The following is a 27,402-nucleotide window of genomic DNA, read 5'->3' on the forward strand; positions in this document are numbered from 1 at the left end:
TGTTGCCAAAGCCGGCCTAGCCTTGTGCCTCTGTCAAAATGGACAACCCTTTGCAGTATGTTGGTCCCGGCACCTGTACAATGTAAGTTACAGGCACCGGGACCAGCGCGTACCCAGTGCCGATAAAGCTACTGCGCATGCGCATTTGCCGTTTTTGCCCTGCAGCCCGAAGCAAGGCGTCCCAGAGGGGGGGGAACACCTCCCAATGGGACTGCCTTGGTGACTGGCAGGTCGGACTTCCAATAGGAACTTAAGTCACTGGCAGTCACAGTGAAGCCAGTGCAGTCTCACAGACTGCATCTGACTTAACTACAGTGGCGGATTTTACCTGGGAGGGCTGCAGCCCTGCAGCCCATAGGTAAAAACCGCCATTGACCTATATTTATATAGTCAGCTGAAAGTAAAAGATAAAGCTGTTTCCCACAGTATATTTCACAAGTAAGCTTTTCTCATATCACTTTTAATTCTTCTTGTTTACCAGCAGAGGGCGCAAAACCTCTAAAGATAAAGAGAATTTGTTTTTGATTTTTTTAGTGACGACCTCCGTTTGTGATTGTGTTATACCATCGTTGCACAAGCACTTCCCTAAAACCTGGACTGTTGGGATGCCTTGAGGACATTGTTTGCATGTTAACCCCTTGCTTCCGAACACCTATTGCTCCTCGGGAACAGGTAAAGAATTCATGTTTTTTCATTAGAGATAACATTTGCAAACTGCCTGCCCTAAAGACTGAGAAACCCCAAACCATACAGGTGCACACAGGCTAGGCGAATTTGAGCTCAAGGTACTGTAGCTCAGTTTTCCCGTTTTGTGCTACTTTGAGCTCAAAATAGACTAGTGTGTGTGGCTGGACGATGAGCGTTGATGCGCGCTCCCAAATCATTGCCGTCTGCCGCGTGAACCACTTTGGGGGGAGCAGGTACTTCTTATTACCTGGGCCCGGGCTGGCTGTAGGGGCCTGGCGGGGACCCTGGTCCATCGCCCCCCCCCCCCCCCCCCCCCCACTCCATTTACTGTGCTGATAGCAGGCTCTGCGAGAGCGTCTCACTGACAGCATAACTGTCAGCACAGCACATGCTGTAGGTGTGTGCTGCTGCTGAGGGGGGGGGGGGCAATAACCCCCCCCCCCCCCCCTTGACTTGAGAGAGTTTTTTAACCCCCTCTAAACATCTTGGGGGGGTGTGACCTAATCGCGGGAGGTGACCACGCCTTTTTTTTTTTTTTCGGGGCCCGGCATACTTCTCGGCGACCCTGCTGGTGCTGCCCATCTGTCCAGCATCTCTAGCTGCCTCCCAGCCTGCAGCCAGACAGTGAATGGTATCAACATGCTGATTGGTGGATGGCTGGAGCTATCCACCATTCAGAGTGCTGACCACCATTAACTGTATGGAAGCAAGTGGGGAGATGGGGCACGGGTCCACAACAGGTCCTGATGAAGCGAGCAGCGACACGCGCGTTGACCGTGTCCACCTAGTGACTGCACCCCATTGTCCTCCTTTATGATTTGTCATTGAACATTGTTTTGTCACAACAGTGTGCGCAGCCCTCCGGCACTGTCCAGTGGGTGGTGAAGGCACATGGTTCATTGTCAAACTGTGCCTCCCCTCCCCCATTCCCCCTATGTCCAGATACAAATGGTGAATACTTACCTAGTTCTGCAGATTAGGGACAGTTACACCCGCCGTCAGACCGAAGGCGTTACCCCGCTGGTGCCAGGACATCTGTCAGCATCAAGGGTGCGCTGTAATCCGAATCTGTCGGGGGTGACAGGGCTAGTATTCTAGTATTGTTTAGGGTATTACAAGTGTTCACTTATATAGAGAGACCGCAAGCATTTAACCCCGGTGATGCTAATTCATTCTATGTGCATCATGAATATGCTATAAAATTGGGATCTCTGATTTATCTATAACTCAGTCTGTTAGAAGGTCAGCTGGGTGGCACCTATGAATTGATAAGGTGATATATTCACCACACCAGCTGATTACCCTCCAGACAGTTATATCACCTAAAACTACCTATTACCCAAACAGAGAGACCATTAGCATTTAACCCCTCTGATGCCAATTCATTCTATGTGCACCATGAATATGCTACAAATTTGGATCTCTTGATTTATCTATAACTCAGTCAGTTGGAAGGTCAGCTGGGTAGCACCTGGGAATTGAAAAGGTGATATATTCACCACACCAGCTGATTACCCTCCAGACAGTTATACTGCCATCTAGCACACATGTAATACTGCCTCTAAAAACTCAGCAGAACTAGACCTAACAGATCACTATATCTCCCCACTATAACCATATTTAAAACAACTAGTGTTGGAGTACCCTAGCAATTAGAGGATTAGTACTCATCATTGTAACTTAAAGGCTACTCAGATATAACACTACCACATGGGTAGAATTCACTGATCTGTTCAGGTCTGCAGACTACTCCCTATATAGTAAGACGCACTGCTGTGACAAACAAAAACCACAGGATACTGTGACATTGGGGTCTCACTACGTGAGGAATCTTTTCCTCAATTTTAAAACTTTTGTGTTAATTGTCCATTTTGTATGTCTTTGGTTTTATATGTCGCTTTTTAAGTGAATAATTGAATAAAAGTTATATTTTATATAAAATACCTCCTTACGGTGCACCACAATAACGGCAAGCCTAGTCTTTCCTTCTCCCCTTGATATATTCAAATTTCTTGTCAAAAGGTAGCACACCCCGCCAATATCACTGATTTAAGTGTAATAAATACTGGGGGCCTCTTCCGATATTTACATTATCAGTACCTAGTGCGACGAGCCCAACTTTGTCTTTTTGTGGAGCGGAGGAGTAGTATACAGCAAGGAATCATGCCCTTCCGTGTCTGTGTATTATCTCCAGGATTCCCCCTAACACCGGTAGGATTAATGCCGCTGCTTCCTCCACCTTTGTCAGTGCTGGGCAGATGACTGCTGATGTCTGAGGGCAGCATGGGAAGCTCCCAGTGGATTGCTGTTCAGGCAACATGGTTTGTCTCCATGGCAACGGGTCTTCTTCAGCCATCAAAAGACCTTTTCATTGTCCGCCATTACCAATATTATTTTCAAGTACCCCCAACTGGTCTGCAGATTAATTAGTACATCAATCAAGTTGATTCAACCACCACAGATATCCTTAAAACATACTGCTCAACTGTCCAGATTTTAGCAGTACAGTCCTTTTTTTTTTTCTTGGGACATGGGGCATGACAGCAGCTCCCAAAGCGCTGGGAGTGCTGGGTGGGTCATCTTGTGATTAAAAATAATAAAAAGCACAAATAAGCCATTTAAGGAAGAAACAATAGGGTCTAAAAAGTACATTGATTTCAGTCTTAGGACCTGATTAAGACCCAGTTGTAGTTTAACGAGGATTCGCAAAACTACAACTGCAATCTTTAGGCGGGGGGGGGGGGCAGAACAGGGTAAGGCCGATCCGCACGACAGGTTCTACCCCATGTGTGTACTCAATATTTGCAGGCACATCGCTAAAGGGCCTAGCTGCAAAGTCAAGTGCAGGCTGGCCATGTTCTAGGGCGCAGTGGCTGATTTTGACGTCACACAACCCCCGCGGCCCTTCTGGTATGTGATGCATTCCTGATCTTGGCCCCCAGAAACTAACACTAACCAAAGCTGTGTAGTAGGCTTCCATATGGGTGGGGAATAGTCAACCTCTGCTACAAAGGTAAGGGTGTAGAAGACCGTGTCATCTCAGGTCATACAACATGGCAAGACTGAGCACAGCCACAAGACAAATGGTAGTTATACTGCATCAGCAAGGTCTCCCCTAGGCAAAGATTTCAAGATGTGCTGTTCAAGCTCTTTTAAAGAACCATAAAGAAATAGGCATCATTGAGGACAAGTAGACACAGCACCAAAAAATGTTTAGTGCATCAGATGAAAGACACATCATGCTTACTTCTTCAGTTCCTTCTTCAGATGGCAAATAACAAATGAATGGCTACACCTAACCCCACAAACCTCCATCCTGCACTTGGAGCACATTTCATTGCACTAATCCCAGCCTCACCAGAAGCCTGGTCTCCCTATCCACTGTACACTACAGAGCTGGCACCAGCAATCCCTCATGCTGCATTTGCATACCCAGCTGCTGCTGCTGCTGCTGCTGCTGCAGCAGCTGCAGCACTCCATGCACAGATGCGCTGGTATCCACCATTTGAAGCCACCCAGCAAGAATGGAATTCTCGCCAATTCTGCTAAAGGCTCTTTAGGTTTTTGTGTTTTTTGCTGCTTTTTTTTTTTTCCCTGCTCCTTTTGGTTTCTCCATGAAGTGGTGCACCAGACATATGAGCAAGTGTTCGTATCACATAATGCCTCTGTGTTTTGACCGATACGTAAACATGGAGTGGTCATGCCAATTCCTTCAGCTATAAAGGACTAATAAAATGGCCCTTTCTGTGGAAAGAACAAGATCCTATATGGGTAACATGGTAACTAGGTCTAAATGACGCAACATAATCATGTGACTTCTTCTGAAACTGTTCGAACACAACATGGCCCAGCCATGTTCTGATTCTGTAGTACAAGGATCTTCATCCTTAATGCATCCTAATGTTTTTTTTTTTTCTGGCATGAATTTACTGTTGCGGTGTGTTTAATCTATTGTGTACCAGATTCAGCAGGTCTGTCTTGAGACCTGTTGGTTTTTTTTCCCCAGCTTCTAATGTGCTGCTCATTCCACCACCTCAAATGCAGTTTGCAAGTCTATGAACAGAAATGTTACCTATTCTGTTCCTACGTTTTCATTGGAGAGTCTGTTCTTGCCAAATAATGCAACCTTATGGGGAAACAGAATAATAGTACCAGTATTTTTGTAACTTGTTTAATAAGGAAATATTTATGCATCATGTTTTTGTTTTGTGTGGTATTAAAAGAATATATTAATCTGTTATAAGTTATTGTTCAGTTAAAGAGCTCAGATTCTGTATTGTTTGTCTACTGTACTCTATGAACAATTGTGCAACTTTGTTTTCCTGCAGTCTGCTGCATGGTATCGATGATGGTTTTTCAGTATTATGAAATGTCTCTGTCTTGTGTAGAGAAGTTTCTCTAATAATCCAATGAGAATGTGATACTGGATAAAATATAAACTATTTAAGAAAAGTTTTATTGTTCCTCAGTGAGAAAAACAAAATAGCAATCTAGCAAATATGATACCTTTTAATGGCTAACAAAAATAAATGTTGTTAAAATGCAAGCTTTCGAGACTTCTTAGGTCTCTTCCTCAGGCATGGTATAACAAGGTGTGTGAAGAACCACATATATATACACAGCAGAGTAGGAACAAGATGTGATAGATGGACATTCTTAAGATCAAAACAAAACAAAATAACAGAATGAGCTTGTAAATTGAGTCCTTAATTGGTTTGTAGATAAGTAGTGTGAAAGTTTTATTGTCTCTAAGTTGATGACAGACCAGAGTTAGAGCTCCGATGCCCTCACTCTCTCTGGGCCAGTGTCCTCAGATGTTGTAGTGGGCCATAAATCCCTCGGATAGATTCAGTCCTGTGTTAAGGGTGTCAAACGTTGTCATTAATTTGTATTCCCAGACCCTCCTGTCTCTTTGTGATTTGAAATTTCCTTTTAGTATAATCACTTTCATATGATCCTGATTGTGTCCTGGGCTGCAGAAATGTTTGGCCACAGGAAAGTGTGTCTTTTTTTCCTTTATTGTGTGGCGATGGGACCTCATCCTTGCCTTAACTTTTTGTCCTGTTTCTCCAACATACAGACCCCCAATAGGACATTTGGTGCACAGAATCAGGTACACTACATTGGTAGTAGAACATGTGAATGTCCCTGGGATCTTATAGTCCTGTTGTGTGTTGGGGATCCGTACACTGTCTGTAGTGAGGATATGGGCACAGGTTTTGCAGCTCCTTACATTGCAGGGATAGGTTCCTCTTTGTGTAATGGATGGCAGTGAACTTCGGATTATAATATTTTTCAGGTTTGCAGGTTGTCGGTAACATAGTAGTGGAGGGTCTGGGAATATTGTTTTCAGGCGGTCATCTTTGTGTATGATGTAATGTAGTTTTTTTGCAGTTTTTCTTAGCACCTCAAGCTGTGGGTTGTAGGTGACTACCAGAGGTACACGGTTGTTTCTTTCTCTTTCTTTATATTGGAGAAGTTGATTTCTGGGTATCCTGATGGCTCTGATAATCTGATCGTTGATTGATGTGGGATGATATCCCTGATTTAAAAAGGTCCCTTTAAGTTGTTTTAAGTGGACATCTCTATCTGCTGGGCTGGAGCAGATGCGATGATATCTGATGGCCTGGCTGTAGACAATGGATTTTTTGATGTGTTTCGGGTGGAAGCTGTCCCATCTGAGGTATGAAGGCCGATCCACGGGTTTTCGGTATAGGGTTGTCTGTATTGCGTTGTTTTGAATTGTTATAGTGGTGTCAAGGAAGTTTATCTCGGTATATGAGTAATTCATTGTCAGGTAAACCTGACAATGAATTACTCATATACCGAGATAAACTTCCTTGACACCACTATAACAATTCAAAACAACGCAATACAGACAACCCTATACCGAAAACCCGTGGATCGGCCTTCATACCTCAGATGGGACAGCTTCCACCCGAAACACATCAAAAAATCCATTGTCTACAGCCAGGCCATCAGATATCATCGCATCTGCTCCAGCCCAGCAGATAGAGATGTCCACTTAAAACAACTTAAAGGGACCTTTTTAAATCAGGGATATCATCCCACATCAATCAACGATCAGATTATCAGAGCCATCAGGATACCCAGAAATCAACTTCTCCAATATAAAGAAAGAGAAAGAAACAACCGTGTACCTCTGGTAGTCACCTACAACCCACAGCTTGAGGTGCTAAGAAAAACTGCAAAAAAACTACATTACATCATACACAAAGATGACCGCCTGAAAACAATATTCCCAGACCCTCCACTACTATGTTACCGACAACCTGCAAACCTGAAAAATATTATAATCCGAAGTTCACTGCCATCCATTACACAAAGAGGAACCTATCCCTGCAATGTAAGGAGCTGCAAAACCTGTGCCCATATCCTCACTACAGACAGTGTACGGATCCCCAACACACAACAGGACTATAAGATCCCAGGGACATTCACATGTTCTACTACCAATGTAGTGTACCTGATTCTGTGCACCAAATGTCCTATTGGGGGTCTGTATGTTGGAGAAACAGGACAAAAAGTTAAGGCAAGGATGAGGTCCCATCGCCACACAATAAAGGAAAAAAAGACACACTTTCCTGTGGCCAAACATTTCTGCAGCCCAGGACACAATCAGGATCATATGAAAGTGATTATACTAAAAGGAAATTTCAAATCACAAAGAGACAGGAGGGTCTGGGAATACAAATTAATGACAACGTTTGACACCCTTAACACAGGACTGAATCTATCCGAGGGATTTATGGCCCACTACAACATCTGAGGACACTGGCCCAGAGAGAGTGAGGGCATCGGAGCTCTAACTCTGGTCTGTCATCAACTTAGAGACAATAAAACTTTCACACTACTTATCTACAAACCAATTAAGGACTCAATTTACAAGCTCATTCTGTTATTTTGTTTTGTTTTGATCTTAAGAATGTCCATCTATCACATCTTGTTCCTACTCTGCTGTGTATATATATGTGGTTCTTCACACACCTTGTTATACCATGCCTGAGGAAGAGACCTAAGAAGTCTCGAAAGCTTGCATTTTAACAACATTTATTTTTGTTAGCCATTAAAAGGTATCATATTTGCTAGATTGCTATTTTGTTTTTCTCACTGAGGAACAATAAAACTTTTCTTATCAACTGGCTAACACGGTACCAAACTTTTTTCTTTTGTATAAACTATTTAAGAAATGTTTGAATGTTTCTGACCAATTAAAGTTATTGGGAAAAAAAAAAAAAGTTTATCTTCTGAGATTTTAGATTATATTGGCTTACCCAAGGGATTTTTTTAGTCTGTTTTTTGACATAACAACATCGATCTGTCTAATGCTGCTTTCCCACTGCAGACCCGTTGAAGTTTACAGGTAATCTTAAATGGTATTTAGCATTCCCACTGCAGCAGATTACAGTTTCAAATGCCATTTAAGTACCATTCCCATTGCAGGTAAAACGTTTTAGCTCTTCAAAACGTTTTTACAGCACAAATGACACTACACAGGCAACAACCAATCAGTGGAATTGTTGCCTGTTAACAGTAAGGATGCATTCCCATAGCATCATTGGTGCCCAGTGGTGCTAAATAGATTGCTGGCATGTGCCAGCAATCTATATATTTCTGGCTTATGATTCTCATTGGTGCCCACTGCCCAGTGGTTCCAGAAATATATAGATTGCTGGCATGTGCCAGCAATCTATATATTACTGGCTTACGATTCTCATTGGTGCCCAGTGGATCCAGAAATATATAGATTGCTGGCATGTGCCAGCAATCTATATATTACTGGCTTAGGATTTTCATTGGTGCCCAGTGGATCCAGAAATATATAGATTGCTGGCATGTGCCAGCAATCTATATATTACTGGCTTAGGATTTTCATTGGTGCCCAGTGGTTCCAGAAATATATAGATTGCTGGCATGTGCCAGCAATCTATATATTACTGGCTTACAAAATCAGACATTGGTGGCCAGTGTTGCTCCGTGTGGAGCAGGACGGAGGGAGGCGGGGCATGTGGCTGGACCCGGCCAGCGTCGCTAACGGCATCCAGCCGCAGCAGCAGCCAGCCGGACACAGCGGGGCAGCGCGCCGTGGACAAGTGAGTATGACAGGAGAGGGGAGGGGGGGGCGGGGGGGGGGGCAGCGGGGCGTACCGCCGGGCTGAAAGTGGTTAATCTTTCAGCCCGGCAGCGTACACACACGGAGATGATTGCTGAAAAAAATCAGCAATCATCTCTACCGTTTAAAGATGCATTCCCATTGCATCTTAAACGGTAGATTACCGTGCAAAACCCTGCTCTGAAAACGGGTTGAAATACCGTTTAACTTTAAACGGTATTTCAACTCTGGCGCTTTCCCACTGCAGCCTTAAACGGTATTTTGCCCTCAAAAATCGGCAAAATACCGTTTTAAGGCTGCAGTGGGAAAGGGGCATAAAGCTAACACCTTTTCTTTGGTAGCTATTTATTGTGGACGTGAGTAACCCTGTAGGAAAAAAAATTCAATGAGTTGATCGATCTGGGAGCCAGCCATCACGATATCATTGTTGATACATCTGATCTGTATCATTTGGGAATACGGGAGCCCACGTACCAAACTTTTTGGATGGCAACTTGAAGCTGTCAATAGCATATTTCTATCAGTAGGCTTCAAATCACTGCAGATGAAAAAGTACTCTTAGATGATAAAAATCTCTGAACTGCTGCTAAACCAAAGGGATGTGGGATAGAAGTATATAGATTACCACATCTATTCCAGCAAGCCACACCCCCTCTGGTAAAGTCGGTACTTGGGCCAATTTGTTCAAAAAGTAAGTAGTGTCTAACAAGAACTTGCTTCTCAATTAACGGCTGTAAAACAGAGTCAAGAAACACTGCTACTGGTTGAAACAGGGAACGCCGCAATCATTTTACAATTGTTGGAACTTATTCTTACCAATAATTTTTTAAATTTACGGTAAACAATTTTATTTACAAGTCCAGGGGTGTGCAATGGGCTCTAGTCCCGCCCCTGCGTATGCCAACATCGTAATGTTCGCTGTAGAGGAATCATTGTTTTTCAGTTCTACTATTATTGCCAAAAATATTTTGTTATTCGGTCAATACATCGATGATTTATGTATATTATGGAAGGGGCCAGAGCAAATACTAATTCATCTTTTAGAAGAACACAATAGTACAGTGGGACCAATTAAATTTACTTACGGTCTAAGCCAGACTAGTATCAACTTTTTGGATGTTAAGGTTTCTCTAGAGAACGGAAGCATCAGCATGTCAGTATATTCAAAGCCTACTGATAGAAATATGCTATTGACAGCTTCAAGATGCCATCCAAAAAGTTTGGTACATGGGCTCCCGTACTCCCAAATGATATGTATCAGACGTATCAACAAGTGATGGCTGGCACCCGCATGGATCAATTCATTGAATATTTTTTCGGGCTTACTCACGTCCACAATTAATCGCTACCAAAAAAAGGTGTTAGCTTTAGACAGATCGATGTCGTTATGTAAAAAAACGACTGCTAACTCTCCTATAAAAATCCCTTGGGTAAGCCAATATAATATAAAATCTCCCAAGATAAACTTTATAACTAAAAAATATTGTCCAATTGTTTAAAATGACCCCCAGTTACCACTATATGAGACACAGTTAATGCCCTGGTATCGCAGGGGAAAGATTTTACGTGACTGGCTTGTCAAAATCGATGTTTCCCAGTATCCAGCATTATCGGAACCTAGTACCAAGAATTTTATGTCCCAGATTAAAAATTTGGGTTGTTTAAAATGTAGTTGTGTCACCTGCCAATTTATGCTTACGGGCAGTCATTTTAGCCATACTTTGACAGGCAAAAAGATAGGGATACAACATCAACTTACTTGCAATTCCACTTTTGTGGTCTATCGTTAATACGCCCATGTGGCAAATCTTATATCAGTAAAACCGTTGTAAATTCAAGGAAAGACTGGCTGCCCACCGTTCTAGCATTCGGACTGCCATACAATCAGGCCACAGCGAGCAGCCGGTAGCCCGGCATTTTGTAGAAATGGGCCATGCGTTGAATACCATCCGCTATAGAATGATAGGCCACATACCCCCCTCTATTAGGGGAGGTAATAGATCAAAAAAATTACTCAGACGTGAGGTACAGTGATATACCATCTGGGAACCTTGTCTCCACACGGTCTTAACGAAAAGGTGTCTTTCTCTTGTTTTTCCTAAATTGACGGTCTATTGTTTTAAGAATGACGGTATATAGCTATATTAGCACATTTACTGTATCTAGTCATTATGTAACTGTGGTTGTATAGAAAAGTATCTTTTGTAAGCATGTCATATATTTCGTTATAGTCAGTGATATCGCTATACAATATTCTCCTTGGGACGGCTGTCTTCTTACGGCAGGGTATGCAGTTAGCATGCGCTGCCACAGTGGCTGGTTGTAGCAATATGTTAGTAGCTAATTTTTGTTGTTACTTTGTGACTAGAGCGGCCGCTGTATGTGCTGTATATGAGGTTGCTATAGATACATGTTTAGCGTCATGCAGTTGCCGCTGTTCATTTACGTCATATGCAGTCGTCCCCACATGCTGGTGGGACGGCCGTGGACATGGCACATGGGTGTTAGGGTATAAAGGTATGTCATTATGTATTATGCATTGTACTTGACAACAGTTAATATAACTGAAACGTTGTAAAACGTGCACATTCTGCTGTAAGAGTCTTTCTTTTGAGAGACACCCCCCCCCCCTCCCCCAGCTTCAAGATATATCCCGGGCTGGTTTTATTTCCCAATCCGCCCCTGCCTGTAGCTTAAGCATGGTAAACTGGATGAATAACCAGGTAAAAGGGTGATGGTTCAGGAATTGGGTATTTGGTCAGGATTAATAGTGTCCTCAATACTGAGAAATACAGGCAGGTACTTATCCATCATACAATACTTATACTGCTTTCACACTGCAAAACCTGCTTTGACCTGATTTTTTAAATGTTTCTTTAACCGGGTCAGAGCAGGTTTTACCCCATTCACGTTGCATGTTGTAAACGTTATATTCCTGGTTAATTACCGTTTTTGTACCTTTCACATTGAATCTGTTGTGAAAGGAACAAAAACGGTAATTCACCAGTAATATACCACCTTGAAAAACCTGATATTTTCAGCGAAACGCGTCGGACTCTATACCCTTTTCTGGCACCAAAGGAACTCTGCCACTCATTCCATCTTGGCGCCCTCCTTTATGGAAAAAAAACAACAATTGGCAACTACACTGGCAACCAGCAATAACGTCTTATCCTGCTAAAGGATACCACCTATTGGGAAGCTCCACAGGGTCCCATAAATTCCTCCAGCGGCTCTGTATAAAATATCTATTTCTCCGTGGAATACCGAGGACCACGGACCGAAACTTGGAAGTAACCCCATAATCAAAGTGGTGAGACTTTTATTTGCCAAACAACTGCCATAAACTGCTTTAACTTGCATATTCAAAAGGAGGACTGACCATCCTATACAAATCCCCCTAATGATCGGAAAAGGGTATTAATTATTATTTTTAATATTTGTATTTTTATGACATGTCTATTGTTTTAATACTGTGTTATTAAAAAATGAATTATTAACCGGCAATCCCTCATATAAATCCTCTATATATAGCAGTGCCTAATTTCTGTTGTCTTGTCTAGTATATTTTAGTGGCCCACTATAACCACTCATTGGCAGCAGCTTATTCCAACCTTATTGAAAGCACCCCATACCTAGCGCCCGGTTTTCTGTTTACTTTGATAAATTCACTTCTTGCACCCCGCCGCACACTGCCCATTCGCCTAACGGACCCCGCTGCCGCCCCAGCACAGACCCCGCTGCCGGATCCCCGCACGCTGCCAAGTACCAGGTGAGGGTGCACAGCTTAGTACCAGGGGAGGTGGAGCGAGGGATTCACAGCTTAGTACCAGTGGAGGAGGGGGAGTGGGGGATGTGCTGCTTAGTACCAGGGGAGGGGGGGAGCACTGGCATGGGGGGGGACACACCAGTGTGGGATCCAATATACCGGTTCAGACTCGTTCACACTGCACAAATAACAGGTCTGAACCGTGTAGGGGCAGATGATTGGGCAGGCTGGCAGCACTTTACTGGCTGGATTCTAACCCGACTCCTAACCCTGGCACTTCTGCTTCTCACTCACTGCCCCTTCAGCACACACTGACTCCGGATTGCCCCCTAACAGTTCTCACTACCCACTTCAGTGCACTTACTGACCCCCCTGACAGCACTCATACTCCTTTCATTGACCCCCATCCCAGCTCACATGCTATGTCCTACAATACACACTGATCCCCCCCCCCCTTAATTAATCCACCACAGAAAATTATTTTCACTGTCAACCTCCCAATTATTTCCTCTCCTTCTATGCCCACCTCACAGCATCTTTCAGCACTTTCTGTGTCCATCTAAAAGAGCTCCCCACTGTCAATTATCACACTCTCCCCAGCCCTTTCAATACCCCCCTCATAGCACTCCTCCCAGCCCCACAGAATTGGTTGGATCCCTTACAGCAGGGAATTGCGATGACATTGCCCACCGCATCAAAGCCACCGCAATCTATCGCATTCTGGGCTAGTAGTGCTTATGCAGAGAGTGACCAACCCCCTGAAAATGGCATATGTGAAGGTTTGCCCGCCTTTTACTACTTGTTACATCTCTCCCAAGATAAATTACAAGTATCACATAGGAGGTTCTTAGCATACATATGACCAATTGCCCACCATTGTCAAAGTCATGTCTGTCAGGCAAGTCCCTGACACTCTGCGGTTCACATCTGGGGTGCCAGACACCCCCAAACCTGTCGTCCAGCCAACCCCCAAAAAAAGGGCATCACGCAAATAAAACATAGCAGTAAAGGGCTACAGGGGTGCCGGACGGGATCCCGACAGTAATTTACCCGACGTCGGGATCCCGACTGTCAAAACGCCGACAGCCGGGTGCCCGACGGCCACCCGCTATTTTCCCTCGTGGGGGTCCGCGAGCCACCGTGCCCGCAAGGGGCTTTTTTTGTTGCGCTCGCCATGCTGTCTGAGTCCGGGCAGTCGGGATCCCGACGTCAGGCTAATGACTGTCGGGATCCCGACTGTCGGAACCCCATACCATACCCGGCTACAGGGTGTCAGGTGTTTGAAAGCAGCTATCATTACAAGAATGAAAAGGTGTGAAAAACACATGGATAAAAAACATACAAAGAAAGTTATAAAAAATGTGAATAAGCGATGAATTATTCTGGCTGGATCAGCTTTAGTAGTTGTGATACACTCCTAACGTATTCATTACCTTGCATTTTGGGGTACTTATGAGTTATCCGGGCGCCCGATTTCTAAATCGGGTCGGATCGGGCACATCGCATCGCATGCGACCATCGGATGCGATGCGATGACCCGATTTTTCCATAGGAATCAATGTTAAAATGGACAGAATCCATTTTAACATGGAATTCAATGGGAAAAAGGGGTCCTTTTCATACCCCTACTATCCAAGTGGGCATGGAGTTGGATATAAACCTGTGGCGAGCGTAGCGAGCCACCGAGCCCGAAGCGTGGCGAGCGTAGCGAGCCCCGCGAGGGGACATAGAATACCGTCCCCTCGCGGGGCTCGCTTTGCTCGCCACGCTTCGGGCTCGGTGGCTCGCTACGCTCGCCACAGGTTTATATCCAACTCCATGCCCACTTGGATAGTAGGGGTATGAAGAGGACCCCTTTTTCCCATTGAATTCCATGTTAAAATGGACTCTGTCCATTTTAACATTGATTCCTATGGAAAAATCGGGTCATCGCATCCGATGGTCGCATGCGATGCGATGCGATATCGCATCGCATCGCATCTGATTGTATGTTTTAACTTAAGGCATACAATCAAAAAATCGGGCGCCCAGATAACTCATAAGTTCCCATTTTGGTTATATAATAAATTACTACTGTATCAGTATTTTTTCTTCTACAAATCAATCAGCAGAGTCCATTGCTATGATTTATATTTGTCCAAAGAATAGCTATGTATGTGAAGGAGAGACACACACAGCATCCCAGATCACACAGTACAGCAGCTGTAATGTAAGTAATACTGTATGTGTAAGTCACTGGTATTACTGCTGGGAGTGCCTGCCTGCCTGCCCTGCCATAAACACAGCCATACAGCAGGTGTCACAGTCCCCACCCCTGGAACTAAAGATCGGCCCTCACAGCACCCCCCGCCCCGGTCCTACAACTCATTCCCAGCACCGCCCAAGAAGCAAACAAACTGTCCTGAGTGTCCCCGGCCAGGTCACGGTGCACAAGGGGAGGCAGCGGGGATCGGAGACTGAGAGCAAGGGCAGCAGCGAGTGACGCACTGTGAGTACCGCAGCCTGGCTCTGCCGCATGTCCAACGGGTTCCCTGACGCTGGCAGCACAGCAGGTGCAAAGGGCGCTGTGCAAATACTGTACGGGATTATACTACAGGGCTGCAGAGGAGGGTAGGGGGGCAATAGAAGCCTAAATTATTATTTCATGATGATATTAAAATATTAGTAATAATTGTAAATCAGACATATAACAGTTACACTTATGTGTGATAGCACGTCATGCGGGTAAGGGCACAGACAGCAGAGGCATGACTTCAGTAACCCTCTATGTAATTATATGGAAGCACCACTTCCTAGTAGTTTGTACTGCATGGACTATGTATATACCTCCCAGTCCCGTCACTATTAGTTTACAGTGTGCCTGAGTCCACTTCTAGCTGATAATGCTAGGCTATGCCCAGTGGTTATATAGGATGATGCACAGTGGTTATATTTATAGGAATGTCTGTCACCCAGTCTGTGACCAGTGCTGCCATCATCTCCTTAGTTTCAGTTCCTTGTAATGATGTATCCTGTATGGCATACCTGTCAGGTTGTGATTGTCAGGTGGTCACTGATGATGTAACATGGCACTGCCCAGTGTGTTCTGTATTTACCATTCGTGTTTTATCTCAATGTACTTTTACTATGGAGACACATTTCAGTGCACCTTACTGCAAAATGCAGAATTGTGTACTGCACTTTTTTAATACTTTGTATATTCAAGCAAATCAGTGCAGCAGTAGCCAGACAAGAAGAAAACAATCAGTGTATGAAAGTTGATAAACAGGTAGTAAGCAAACCTACCGCATGACAATTAGATGCAAATTGGGTAAATAAATTGTGATTGGTGCAAAAATGCGTGTAAACAAGCATCATAGCTGCCAGACATCCCTGGTTAGCATACTGTATGTGTACAGTGCATGGTACATAAGGTACAGAGGAGGGGAGAAAGTGTGTGTTTTGTGTGTGGGGAGATTGTAGCTGGGAACTATTATAGTGTGCTATTGTCACAATTGTTATGATCTAAGGGTTGGTATGGAATTTAAGAGATGATGGGCATATGTACTAAGCCATGGAGAGTGATAAAGTCGATAGAGATAAGCCCCGTACACAAGGGGGGATATATCGCCGAGCGATATATCGCTCGCGATGAGCGATATATCTAGCAGTGTCCCGTTTGCATCAGCGACCAGAAATGGTCGCTGATGAAAAAGAAACTGCCGGGGGAGCAGGAGCATGTTCCTGCGACCAGCAATCACTACGGGGGAGAAAACAGGAGTGCGCACCCGGCGATATATTGCCGATAGGGAAGCCAATCCCGGAGCATTTTTTCAATCCCGGAATTCGGGATTGAAAAATGCCCAATCCCGGTATTCCCGGGATCGGCTTCCATAATTAAAAAACCCGCCCCGGCCCCGCATATTTACTTACATATGGGGTTTGGTGCGACCGCGCGGGTGGTCGGTGAAGCTGGGAGGGTGGGCGATCCATTGCTGATGCCAGGAGGCGGCCACTTCACTCCAGGAGCCGGGCAGGGAGGTGTGCGGGGGGCCAGGCAGGCGAGCGATTACATCATCGTGCTGTGCGCCCAGCACTGGGCTGCGCAGCTGCTTGGCCTGCGCAGCGTGACCTCTGGCCTCGTCACGCTGCGCAGAGCCACAATGCCGGGACGGGAGTAGCCGGGCAGCATCTGAGCACTTGCTCAGACGCTGCCCGGCATTAGACGCAGTCTAATCCTGAAATCCCGGGATTAGAAACCCCGGCATTTTAGGGCCAAATCCCGGGATCCCGCCGATCCTGGGATTGGCCACCCTAATCGCCGATGCACACTCCCATCACGGGCAATATGGTCGCTTAGCTACCATATTGCCCGCAAAATTAGACAAAATCGCCCCCGTGTGTACACAGCCTTAAAGTACCAATCATTCAGCTCCTAACTGTAATTTATTTTCAAACATGGCCTTAGGAGCAGATTGGCCAATACTTTGGGCAAGGTGTACTAAGCTTGAAAAGTGATAAACAACCAGCCAATCAGCTACTACCTGTCAGTTTTTAAACACAGCCTGTGAGATCACAGATAGGAGCTGATTGGCTGACTGTTTATAACTCTCCATTTTATCACTTTTCAAGCTTAGTACATCTGGCCCCATGTCTCTCTCCACTGTATCACTCTCAAATATTTAGTACAACTCCCCCTAAAACAGCGGTTCTCAAACTGTGGGTCCTGACCTTCTCAGCATGGGGTTGCGACCCCATGTTACTGACCATCAGGCTGATGACTTTTCTAATCTCAGTCAGTGATTCAAGGAGTCTTAAAGATCTGTTGAATTGTCTGTTATTTTAGTCTCACATTATTTTGTGCCTTCACAATGCTGCCATGCATGTGCTGTCTGCTGATATTTGTCATTATTTTTATTGTCTGATAGGGTCCCAGAGCAAAATAGTTTGAGGACCCCTGCTCTAAAAGAATAGTTCTGAAAGTATCACTGTGGGATGCTGGCCCATTGTAGAAATACCATAAGCTTCATCATTATGTGTATTGTTTTTTTTAGGAAAGTAGTTTTCTCTCTTGAGTCGCAATTTTCCTAATCTTACTATAAAATTGCTGCAAGGTGGGGTCAGGGATCTGGGTGCTTCAAGTGTCTGACTCCCAGCTACCTGGCTACATTGAGGATTTGTACAGTGTGTTTGTTGGCTAGCTTTAGGCCCTGTTGGAGGAGGTGGGTATTGATAAAGATCAAAGCATTATGCGGGATAAAACTGTGGGCCAGATGTACTAAGCATGGAAAGTGATAAAATGGAGAGTGATAAACCACCAGCCAATCAGCTCCTACCTCTCATGTCACAGGCTATGTTAGAAAAATTCCAGGTAAGAGCTGATTGGTGGTTTATCACTCTCTATTTTATCACCCATGCACGGGGTCCCCTTGTGAACTAAGCCATTGCTGGCTGTTCGCAAGGTGATTGACAGAGAGGTGTGCTTAGTGATCGGTTATGGCCAGTGTCCTCTGGTGAGAGAACACTGGCAATGACTAGATTTATACTGCATGCAGAGTATCAGATCTGAAATCCTGGATTGAGTATCCCTCTTATACCATGTTCTCACTGCTGCCCCAGCAAAATCCTGGGTTTTTGATCTCGGGTTTTTGCCAGGGCACAGATCATCTCAGCTCACAGACCCCCTTCCTGCACCTTGGACCTTGGGAATTCCCAGGCCTGCCCAGTTTACACTAGTTCCCTGGTCTGCCCTGCCAACGAGTGTGAGGAATCTAACAACAGCTTTTATTGGCTGTTTAAAGAGCAGCTTTGATTGGCTGGCTAAGATGATGTCATTTTCTAAGTGCTTTAAGTTTGTTCACAACCTGTTGGACGGGCATACAGTATTTTTAATATGTTGTAGAACACTGTTGAATCCTTGACAATGCCAGTCACTTGCTTCTTTATTTCCTCCTACCCTCTCACACCCAGCAGCTCCAGCACCTTCTCATGCCTCCAGTGCGCCATGTCTTATCTCCTCTCTGCAGCATTAAATAGACATCACGTCACCTGATCTCATTCACCAATCAGCTTGCTTTTTTCGCGTCCTGTGTGAAAAACCCGGGTCGCGCCTTTTCAGATAGCCATGTACCTGCAAAAAACCTGTGTGAAATTCCCGGGGCATTACATCTGGGAATTTCACTCGCACCTATTCACACTGAGACACGACACAGGAAATTACTGCTTGCCCTGGCAAAATCCCAGGTTTTTGCAGCAGTGAGAACAGGGTATAACAGAGAAAGAATGCAGGTACACTATACAAACATTGCTAATTAGAATTGCAATACATTTTGCAATACATTTTGCAATTAAATACAGTTTTGTTTTTGCATAACCTTGGCCAAGCTTATGCAAATAACCGCTATTTATATGCAAAATGTATGGCAAAATGTATTACAATTCTAATTAGTAATGTTGTAAAATAGGATATGTTGCCCATAGCAGCCATTATGATTCTGTATGTCATTTTATAGGATGCAACATAGAAATGATCTCTAGAATCTCATTGGTTGCTATTGGCAACATCTCCATTTTTCACCTTTTGTAAATTTACCGCTAAAAGTCTCAGCATAATAGCGCCTTTCATTACATGTCTGTCTGTTTTTCAAACACCGCCTATAATATGACAGTTAGGGGCATACACACGGGGCGATTTCAGCCCCTTTTCTAAGCGATCTGACTAGATCAATCAGAAAAGGAGCACGGTATGCCCTGCAGTGATGCCAATGCGCGGTCCCACGTGTCGGTATCGCCGGCTGAGTAAGCCAGTGCTTGCACTGTCTTTCCCTAGATCGCGGCCTATTATAAAATATAGGCAAAGCCACGCTCAGCACACATCATCGCAGGTGTCCCGCTATGTGCTGAGCGTTTGTGCTTTAGCACGTCGCTCAGCACAAAAAGCCCCGTGTGTATGCCCCTTTAGGAACTGATTGGCTAGCTTTTTATTTTTTTGTATTTTTTTTTATACTGCATATCAAAATAGGCAAAATTTAATAACATTTAGCAGTAACAAGAAAGATAAATAAAATATGTGCATATTTTAACATGATTAAATTAATAATGAAGGCAGGAGTATATTCAAGAATAATTAACTTGGTATATAAATCAATTCAAAAATCATTCTGGTCAGTATTTTTTGTATAAAAAGTGAATGAAAAGGAGAATAGCTTAAGAAGGAAAGAGCGAGGAGGAAAAGAAGTTAGACATTAGAGTGTAAAGAACGGTCAATGTCTGCCATATCCACAAGTAGGATGTATAAAGACTACAAGGTAGTGAACAGAGCTTCAGGTTGGAAGTGATCAGTCCATGGTGACCAGATCTTAATACATTTGAAAGGGTTATAATGCAGAGAAGTCATTTTATCAGTTTGGTAAGTAGACCAGATAGCATTGGTCGTGGGCGTTCGGGAGGGTGGTAGAGGTTTGTTCCATTGAGAAGCGATATGGCATTAGCTGCACTCAAAATATGATTAATTTTTTGAGTCGAGGGTGCGATGCGAGGTGTATGCCTAAATAATAATGATTAGAATGGGGAGGCAGGCATTTGAACACCAGTAACTGATTTAATGAAGTGGTGGACCTCTTGCCAGAAGGAACGAACAAGTGGGGAGGACCAGCAAACATGCACCTTTTGGTTACAATTTCTCCAACAACGGTCAGAGGTTGCAGGATAGATCCTTGGTAGGGACCATATATCATCGGAAATATACTTTGTACGCATTTTCTTTAACAAGAGCAGGTATAGAGCATTCAGTAACTGCTAGTTTCATCTTCCCGCCCACCTCTCTCTCCCAAGTTCGATGAGTTTCCTTTAGTGGCTCTTTGTAGGATAATGCTGGGTACACAACAGGACGATCCTGCTCGTGAGCAGGTCGTCACAGGAACGTACGACCCGCTCATGAGCTGAAGGAGCCGCTGACCAGCACAGAAAAAGCCCCCGATGTGATCACGATCCGATCGCGACCCGCACCCACTACAATGGTCGTTTCTGAGATCCTACCTGCAGCAGGTAGGATCTCCGAAAAGACCTAACAACCCGCGGGGCCGCGCATCGGATCGGGATCGCATCAAAAGGGCAGCTAAATGGCCCAAAACATGGCCGATCGGTCGAGATTGTATCTAAATTGGCTCATTTTGGGCCCTATCATCCTGGTGTGTACCCAGCATAAGAGTATTTGATAAATAGTGGAGATGAGTTTTTTTGCTATGTGAGTGTGTCGGCATAGGGATTCTAAAGGAGAACAAGAGAGGGGTGCAGTTATCTGTGGCAGAGAATTATAGAAATGAAGAATCTACAGATATTGATAAAAACCATGGTCAGGGAGTGAGACTCTGGATTGGATAGAAGCAAAGTCTGGAAAGCCTGATAACCAATTATCAGAGTGGAAAGAGGGCTGTGGGTTTTTGATAAAACTCCTGCATCCTCCATTCATTTGAATTATTCAGTTTTTCTCTATAATACTGCAAAGTTTACTCCTTAAAAATGAGGGCACTTTGTGACTGTATTCATTACCTTTATGTGTTTAATGGTTTTATTATGCCAGTTATAATGTGATTTCTAAAATATAAAGTGCATCTAGGAGGTGCAAAAAGTGACCCAATGAAGTTTAGGATGATTCCTGATTATCAGTGCCCTCTGAGAGCCTAGAACTTATTTTCCAGCGCTTGTGCAGGGAGGAAATGTCATTTGGTTCTGGAAAAATCTGCGAATGTCCCCACAAATGTTCTTTTTTTCATTGGTTCTCATTTAAAAAGTCCTATCCCGAAAACACATGAATATATGCAGCTATGGAATATTTAGGATGCTTTGTGCTGCTCCTATGTTATACTGTATGCCCGACAGCAATGTGCACAGCAAGAAGACTGCCAGACTATACATAATTCCATGCAGTAGCATCGCTATGCACCACTGGTGGTTACTGTAATTGCCCTGTAGGTAATCACTGCTGCTTCAGAATCTCTGTAGGGAATCAGTTTAGTGCTCTTTGTAACCATATGGAAGAGCATTCAGGGAGATGTAAGTGCTCTCTAATTTAGGAACATTATTATGTTTTGAGGTATTGTATTGCTGAATTAATACGAGCAGGTCTTTAATCTATCCTCCCACATTACAAACTAATGGAAACAAATACATAAACTACTGAAATCTACATTGAGCAATGTGCTGAAACCACATTGTGGACCTTTCCACAACATTTCTGATACCAGGCATCTTGATCACTGTGGCGCCTCTGTGCTTACAAAGCACTCTATGGCCCTTATTCTGGTTGGTGCGGCCGGAGCCGCACACGGTGCCCCGGCCGCACAAACCAAGCCCCGCCCACGAGACGGATCGCCACGGCCGTCCGTACACGGACGGCTGGCGATCCGCATAAAAATGGTGGAGGCGTACGCCTCCACCATGGTGGGAGCTGCCCCCTGCATTCGATGGTCGTCGACCATCGAAGGCAGGTCCGCACGCCCCAGCAGCTCCCGCAAGCTGAGACCACACGGACAATCGTCCGTGTGGTAGCTTGTATGGGGGCTGAGAGCTGACATCCGGCGACGTCAGCTTTCCGCCCCCATGAGTTGCGTCATGCCCTCATTACCATGCATACGCCCCGCGTTTGCATGGGAACGCCCATGAAACGCGGGGCGTACACATAGGGAAATGAGGGCATGAAGCCCCTCACGCCCCTATACGCCCCCTTTGCGGCGGACGAAATCCGTCTGCGGCGAAGGGGGCTGCACATGCGCAGATTGACCTCTGCGCATGTGCAGTGTCAAAACATCGGCGGTACGGCCGCACGCGGGCCGTACCGCATAGATTAGAATAAGGGCCTATGTGTGTGTATATGTCTATGCATTTATATACAGTATGTGTGTGTGTACATGTATGTATGGATATGCGTGTGTATATACACACATATACAGAGCAGCACAACCTTGACCCGTGAAATATGGACGCGGTGCCTTCCAATCCCCCTCAGGGTACACACATCACTCCAGACGGCGGCACTCGACAAAATAAAGGAATGTCCAAGCAGGTAAGTAGATCTACTTACCTGCTTGGACGTTCCTTTATTTTGTCGAGTGCCGCCGTCAAAAACTGTATTCAAAGTGGAAAAGACAACCAACGTTTCGGGGCTGCGCCTATGGTTCTCACATACACCTTGACAAAGGGGCGCAGCCCCGAAACGTTGGTTGTCTTTTCCACTTTGAACAGTTTTTTACAAAGACCTGCGAGTGCCAGTCTCCTTTTTGCTAAAATCCATTCAGGACGGGCACCGGGGCTGATGACAACACGGAGTGAGTGCCGGACCGCAATGCTGTGTGTATATATATATATATATATATATATATTTTTTTTTTTTATTATTATAATTTTATTTATAAGGCGCCACAAGTGTTTCGCAGCGCCGTAAAAAGGAACAATACAGGGAGACAAAGCTTGGCATAACATTGAATAAATAACAAGAATACAGTACAAATAAAGAGCGCACAGTTCAATACACATTACAGCTTGGATATAAAGTAGTGAGGACTCAATCAACATACAACTAGAGGCTAGAAGCCAATGATGGAGATGTGTATGCGGACAAAGATGGTCACTGAGTGTTGGAGTATAGAAGAGCTGTGAGTGACATGTGAAGAGAAGAGGGCTTTGACAACAGGAGGGAAGAGGGCCCTGCTCGGAGGAGCTTACAATCTAGTAGGAAGGGGAGACTGACAGATTACAAGAGGTGCAAGCAAGTGGGTGGTGGTTAGATAGCAGGATGTAAACAGGCAAGGGGTCGGAGAACCATCTGGTTTATGCAGTGGAAGGGTACGCTTTGATGAATAGGTGAGTTTTCAGTGCCCGTTTGAAGCTTTGCAAGGTCGGGGAGAGTCTAATGGAGCGAGGGAGTGCGTTCCATATATATCTATATCTATCCAGGGGTAAGGATCACACTCTCCTCCAGCACATGATAACAGCCAGGGTGTCAGCTCAGGAGTCCCAGACAAGTCCAGTTCACCAGTATAGCAACAAAGATGAGGACACTCACTGGTCTTTCTTGTATCACAGAATTTTAATCCATCTCATCACAACAGATAAAGTGCAAAGTGCATGACAGTGGCCCTAGGCCCACTGTCATGCACTTTATCTATTGTGATGAGATGGATTAAAATTCTGTGATACAAGAAAGACCAGTGAGTGTCCTCATCTTTGTGGCTATATATATATATATATATATATATATATATATATATATATATATATATATATATATATATATATATATAATGTGGCAATGCCATGCGTGGTGCTGACACTGACCACATGTTTGTGGTTGCTATACTGTAGCAGTCACAGACAGTAACACTGGAGAATCTGAATAACTATAAGTCATTAATATATTCATTTGAATAAGCAAATCAAGTGAAAGGCTATTGCCAAGGTGCGTCTCAGTTTGTAACAGTGATTTATGTTTCAAAAGATAAAGCCCCATACACTTTAAGGGATATAGTAAAATATATTGCTCAGAAGGGCCCTTTTGAGCCATATCGTTTACTATAGCACTTAGTTTGTACACTGAATACCATTAGCAATGCACGTTCCTACGCATTGTTAATGACCCCTGCCTCATTTTCCATGTTCTGACGAGAGCACTTTTACAGGCTGTAAAACAAAAAGAAAAAACCTTTGTTGTCACAATGCAAAAGTCTTTTGGGCTGTACTTTACATTCTCTAAGAATGAATTTCAGGATTGCACAAATGCCGTGTTTCACATGGTTGTCAGTACCTGGGAATTCTGTGGACCCGGGAGACGACCAGGAACCGGGGTAGTTTGCAGGATAGCGGGACGGATATAAGTCCTTCTCATACAGGACCGGGGAGGAGCCCGGGGCTGGTGGACACTGACGTGTAGAAGTTAGCCACGGGGTAGATGATGAAGGACCAGATGATGAACAGGAATCAGAGCCAGTCGTAGCAAGACCAGGATACACAGGTGACTGCAGTGGGTAGCACCCAGGTAGGGGGTGCGCAGGAGACTGACAGGCTGCAGCCAGACGGAAGGTACACTGGAGACTGGTGGTGATTTGTATCCAAACGGAAGGTGCACAGGAGGTTGTTTGCAGAATGCACCCGGACTGAAGATACACAGGTGATAGCAGAGGTTGTACCTGAACGGAAGGTGCACAGGGGGTTGCTTACAGATTGCACCCAGACAGGAGGTACACTGGTGATAGCAGGGGTTGTACCTGAACGGAAGGTGCACAGGAGGTTGCTTGCAGATTGCACCCAGGCAGGAGGTACACAGATAATATCAGGGGTTGTACCAAAACGGAAGGTGCACAGGAGGTGGCTTGCAGATTGCACCCAGACAGGAGGTACACCGGTGATAGCAGGGGTTGTACCTGAACGGAAGGTGCACAGGAGGTTGCTTGCAGATTGCACCCAGACAGGAGGTACACAGGTGATAGCAGGGGTTGTACCTGAACGGAAGGTGCACAGGAGGTTGCTTGCAGATTGCACCCAGGAAGAAGGTACACAGGTAAGCAGGCTTGATTGCACCTTGAAGCAGTATGCTGGAGGTGCACAGATGATCATAGGCTGATTGCACTTAGAGCTGGAAGTGCACAGGTGATCCAGACTGATTGCACTTGGAGCAAGACGCTGAAAGTGTACAGGTAGACAGGAGAGCTCAGGACACTGGTGTTCCCTAAGGATTGACAAGCGAAGAACTGGCGCCAGCTTGGTTTAAACATGAGTCTTTTATCCCCCTTGGGATTCACTGATAGGCTGCTGACTTCAGCCTGGATTGTATTGGCTGGCTTCACCAAGATGGCGCCTGCAGCGCAGACGCTGCGGCAGAGGTAGTATGCCTTGCGTCAGTGAAGTCCCCACAGGCGGCCGGAAGCACTGCAGCTGCTGCTCCGATGGTGACCGCATCCAGAGTGAGGGGACAACGCCGGGAGCTGGGACAGGGCACTCCGCGCCAGCGCAGGTCAACCAGTCAGAGCGGGCAGTGTCACCCATGTATAATGGTGACTGCCCGCGTCCTCCTGGCGTGCTGCTCAGACGCCCGAGACCACGCACCTGGACCAAATCCCGCCGCACCACCCGGACTGGTAAGCGACACACACGGACCGTGACAATGGTATTGTGAATTGATGACAAGGATTTGGAATTTTTTATGGAACATCCATGGTTTTAAATTATAATAATTTCATAATCAGTTTTTGCTTTGTTTACGATATCATTTTGTGGATTATTGCTAATCTTGTATATTTATAAACCGAGCACATAAAAAAAAAAGGTTCATATAATGGTCTACTCCCATTACATTTCTTTTTAAGTAGTTATCTTTTTAATAATTAAGAAGCAAGATGATTTATATGTATATTTTGTATTCCAAGAAAACACTTACCAGCAGTATAGCAGATACAAAGAGATTTCAAGGTTAAATTAATCATGATATGAATCCGTGAGTTATGTGTATCCAGATGTACCCCTTTCACATGCACTTTGGACCCAGGTTATTGCTGGGTTGGTGAGGTACGGACCCGGGTCGAGGTGCGGTGTGAAAACACCACAACTTTTAACCTGGGTAAACCAACCAGGCAATTCGACCCAGGTTATAAAATGGGTTAAACCAGGGTTGCCTGCTGTATAATGGGCAACCCGGGTTTAATGTGAAAGCGCCGGACTGTACCGGCTTAGGGATGTGAAAGGGGTATTACTGATATGAAGTATAAGAGCCAATGTTCTGTAAAGGCCCCCATACAGTAGTACAAATTATCGGATGCTTGATGTCAAATGCAATTTCCCTTGATCTCCCCAACAACTTCCCGGTCGGCAGGATTGCATACGATACATGTAAGTGATGTTAGCATGTGTTCCCAGTCACTATCTCCGTGTCTGATCCTATGCGCCCGGGACTGCACATCGGATCGGATTCGGAGGTAAAACCCTACAATATGGCACTTTTCACACTAATTATCGGCCTGATATTAGAAATCATGTGAAAAGGCACCAAATGGCTCTAGTGGGCACCTTAATTCTGTTACATGTAAATTTTGTTAGTGTGCATTTCAGATGCCAGCTAACGTCTGTAAAGTACATCAAAATAGCACAAATAGTTTCTAATGGCCTTGTTCCTTCCACTGTGCGTACAATGTTAGAACTAGTGTTGGGCACGTTAACGCGTTAATATCGCGTTAACGCGTCAGCACATTAACTGCGATTAAAAATGTTAACGCGTGGGGGGGTGCGCGAGCACGCGGGGGGGCACTACGGCGGCAGAGAGTGGGAAACGGGGCTGGCGGGTACCGGGTAACGGACGGGAGACAGGGATTCGCCGCAAGGGTGCAGAGTCTCCGTCCACACATGCAGATGGAGACCCTGTGCCCCTCCAAATATGGCCGCTGCTTTGAAGGAGACAGATGCTAGAGGTGCTTCTTTACCTCTAGCGTCTATCAGGGTGGGAAGTGCAGAGTACCCAGTGCGGATTCTGGGTTCGCTGTGGACCTGCAACCCCTGGCAACGAGCAAGTAAACACCCCCCTTCCCCCCTAGCATGAAGCAAGTAAACCCCCTGGCATGGAACACCTAACCCCCTCCTGGCATGGAGCAAGTAGCCCCCTTGGCAACAAGCAAGTAAACCTCCCTGGCAACAAGCAAGTAAACCTCCCTGGCAACAAGCAAGAAAACCCCCCTGGCAATAAGCAAGTAAACTTCCCCTGGCAACAAGCATGGAACCCACTATGCAACAAGCTGCAATCCCCCTTGGCAACGAGCATGGAACCCCTGGCAACGAGATTTTAGGTAAGCGG

At 45.0% G+C, this 27,402-nt stretch overlaps 1 protein-coding gene across 2 annotated transcripts in view; it reads left to right on the forward strand.

Annotated features, from left to right (window-relative positions):
- Positions 1 to 541: 541 nt before the first annotated feature.
- WIPF3 (WAS/WASL interacting protein family member 3) overlaps positions 542 to 27,402 on the forward strand; it is an 86,285-nt gene continuing 59,424 nt past the window's right edge. The window contains exon 1 of one of the 2 annotated variants that reach the window (XM_083188959.1): positions 542 to 672. The gene's annotated coding sequence lies outside the window, so the exon portion shown is untranslated. Of the gene's footprint in view, positions 673 to 14,889; positions 15,079 to 27,402 lie in introns of those variants that run through there. The other variant, XM_083188958.1, reaches the window with a different exon arrangement.

This window comes from Crinia signifera, chromosome 5, assembly GCF_055691185.1.
Source record: "Crinia signifera chromosome 5, ASM5569118v1, whole genome shotgun sequence".
NCBI lineage: Eukaryota > Metazoa > Chordata > Amphibia > Anura > Myobatrachidae > Crinia > Crinia signifera.